Raw genomic sequence first — 3,181 nt, 5'->3', positions numbered from 1 at the left:
ATCCAGCAATTCCCTGTACAAAGATTTACCCTAGAGAAATAATTATAAATACATATAAACATATGCAAATACTTACAAATTAAGATACTTAATTTGTAAGTATTTGCATATGTAGTTGAGTCCCTAGGAATGAAGGAAGCCCTGATCACTGTACCAGCAAAGAAATCCCAACCAGTTGAGGTATAGAATGGGTAGTAGAGAAAAGAAATTGTAAATTTAAACTAAGCCTTCATGACTAGTTATAGTAATAAACATTATGTTAGCTTCCATTATTTTTTTCCCTTGCATGATCAGATATATATTTATTAATTTACCTCACCTATTTGGTTACTTTTGGTTAATTTTACTCTTTTATCCCATAACCTAGAGAATATTAAAATAGAGTATTGAATTGGAAAATGAACAATGAATGCAATTACTGATGAGACTTTGGGTCTGTCTTGTCAGGGTCAGCGTGAGCATATTTTTGTTTGCATGAGGGATACTATTATTGTTAGGAAAAGTTTCTTTTTTTAAATGTAAATGTTGAAAGGATGATATATATGGATGTTGTGTTGTCAAAGAGATGTACTGCCAAGGAAACTGGATTGCCTATGTCAACACCTTTTCTTAGAGTTTTCTAGTAGGCAAAGGCTACAGAAGTAACATCACATTCTCATACTTGCTTGTTGCTAGCACTGCAGCTAGTGGTTTAGTTTCTACCTAAAAGATGCACTCACAGGAGCCTCATTCGGAATTGAGTCACTAAAGGAGAGAGGCAGAATGTAGGACACCCATTTTGCTGACACAAATTACTTTAGTAAATTAAGTTGTATTTCTGAAATAACTGTGAAAGCAGTGCCATTCTGACCAGGGCAGTGACAGAAATTTTATTCTCTGCCCAGTTTTGTGGTATCATTCAGGAAATTATTTCTGTAAACTTAGTCTAAACACTGTTCCTTCTGATCTTCTACCAGTTCTGTGAGCTATCTAGGTAGACTTCAATAATTTCTTTCTTTCTAAACTGTAGCAGATTATATTGTTTGAAATTAAAAACACTAGTCAATATTTTATACATAAGTGCACCTACATGCTGACAGATACTTTATCCAATATTCGAGGGACTGAGAGATTGAGTTCAAAAGATAAGTAAGACTTATTTCATATACTTAAGAACCTTATTTTAAAACTAACCATAGCTCTTGAGTTCCAAGCTAGGCCAGAAATAAAGGAAATGGTAATCCCCATGCAGTGTGGAGAGGCAATAGTCAAGGGGTTGACTTTGAGTAGGGCACACACATATACATGCCCACATATGTATTTAATAACACATATTATGTTATTGTTTATACAAGAATGAAAATTCAAAAAAATATATAAATATATATTATAAATATGATATACTTACAAAAGTGGGATATTTCATATTTACTATTTTGACACCCGTATTTCATTTATGACATGAAAATTTTATTATTTTGTTAAATATTCTACAACATCAATTTGTATGTATTACCAATATTAACCAAATTGATCTATTATTTGACATTTAGGATTTTTGAAACAAAAACACTTGAGTATGTATCTTAATTTGTAAGTATTTGCATATGTTTACATGTATTTATAATTATTTCTCTAGGGTAAATCTTTGTACAGGGAATTGCTAGATTGGGATATTTAAAATATTTTGGATTTTTAAAAATATTTAAAAATATTACATATTCCATATATTAATTAAAATGGCATTTCAGAGAGGTTATGGTCACTTTTAAGACACCTGATAATTTGTAGGGATTTTTTTGCACCCTTGTTCACAGATTTTATTATTTTTTTAAAATTATCAATTTATGAGTGTAAAAAAATCCACCTAATTTTAAAATTATGTGTTTGATTATTGTGAAATTGGAATAACTTGATGAGTTGGTTTTCTTTGTTATATTGCTTCATCATGGAAGCCATGATTTGAATTCATCCCCCAAATGCATGTGATGGAGACTTACTCCCCAGTGAAACAGTGTTGGGAGGTGGGGCCTTTGGGAAAGGATTTAGACCATGAGGACTCTGCCTTCATGAATGGACTGATTCCATTATAAAATGTGTGATGGAGGGATTTGGTACTTTATTGCTGCTTCCATCCTTTCTTCCATGTGAGAACACAGCGTTCCTCTCCTCTGGGGGAGGCAGCAACAAGCCACCATCTTGGAAGCAGAATGGGCTCTCAGCAGCTAGCACTTTCATCTTGAACTCCTACCCTCTAGACCTAAGACAAATAAATTTCTATTCCATGTAAGTTACCTACTCTTGGATATTTTGTTATGGTAGCAAAAACAGACTAGCACAATGTCTTTGCTAATATTTTCCTATGATTTTACAATATTTTTAGAATTAAAAATAATTGTTTCTTCTTCTGTCATAAAGTAGAAAATATGAGCTTTTGCCACTTACTATTTGTGTAGTAATTATTATTAGTCTTGGTTTCCTTAATTTTTTATTGTTTTTTAGTTATATATATATATAACAATAAGATTTATTTTGATATAATGATAGAAGCATGGAATTTAATTTGTTCTAATTCAGTCCCCAGTATTTCATCTTTCCCTCCCCTCCTAACTCCCCCTGTTTCCTTCCCTCTACTTACTAATCTTTCTGCTATTTACTTACAGATTTTTTTTTTTTTATTAGTGCCTTGTGGATGTGCATGATGGTGAAATTCACTGTTACATTTATATATGTACAGAAGAAAGTTAGGTCAGATTAATTCCACTGTCATTTTTTATCCCATCTCTCCTCTCTTCCCTTCATCCCCCTTTATTTACTCCACTGATTTTTCCTCTGTTTTTTTTATACCACACCCTCATTTTGGATTAGCATCTGTATATCAGAGAAAGCATTCAACCTTTGACTTTTGGGGACCATGCTTTATTTCATTAGCATGATAGTTTCCAGTTCCATCTATTTACTGGCAAATGCCATAAAGTCTTCTTTATGATTGAGTAATACTCCATTGTGTACATATACCACATTTTATTTATCCATTCATCTGTTTAAGGGCACCTAGGTTGGTTAAAAAGCTTGGTTATTGTGAATTTTGCTGCTATAAACATACATGTGTAATAAGAATTATAATGCAAACAAAACAAAGTACATGTATAAAGGCATGAATTGGCGAGAACATACTGTATATACAAAGATATAAAAAAGT

The sequence above is a fragment of the Marmota marmota genome, unplaced genomic scaffold (assembly GCF_001458135.2).
Source record: "Marmota marmota marmota unplaced genomic scaffold, marMar, whole genome shotgun sequence".
In the NCBI taxonomy this organism is placed as follows: Eukaryota; Metazoa; Chordata; class Mammalia; order Rodentia; family Sciuridae; genus Marmota; species Marmota marmota.
The sequence above is the reverse complement of the archived record's forward strand: the minus strand, read 5'-3'. Positions refer to the sequence as shown.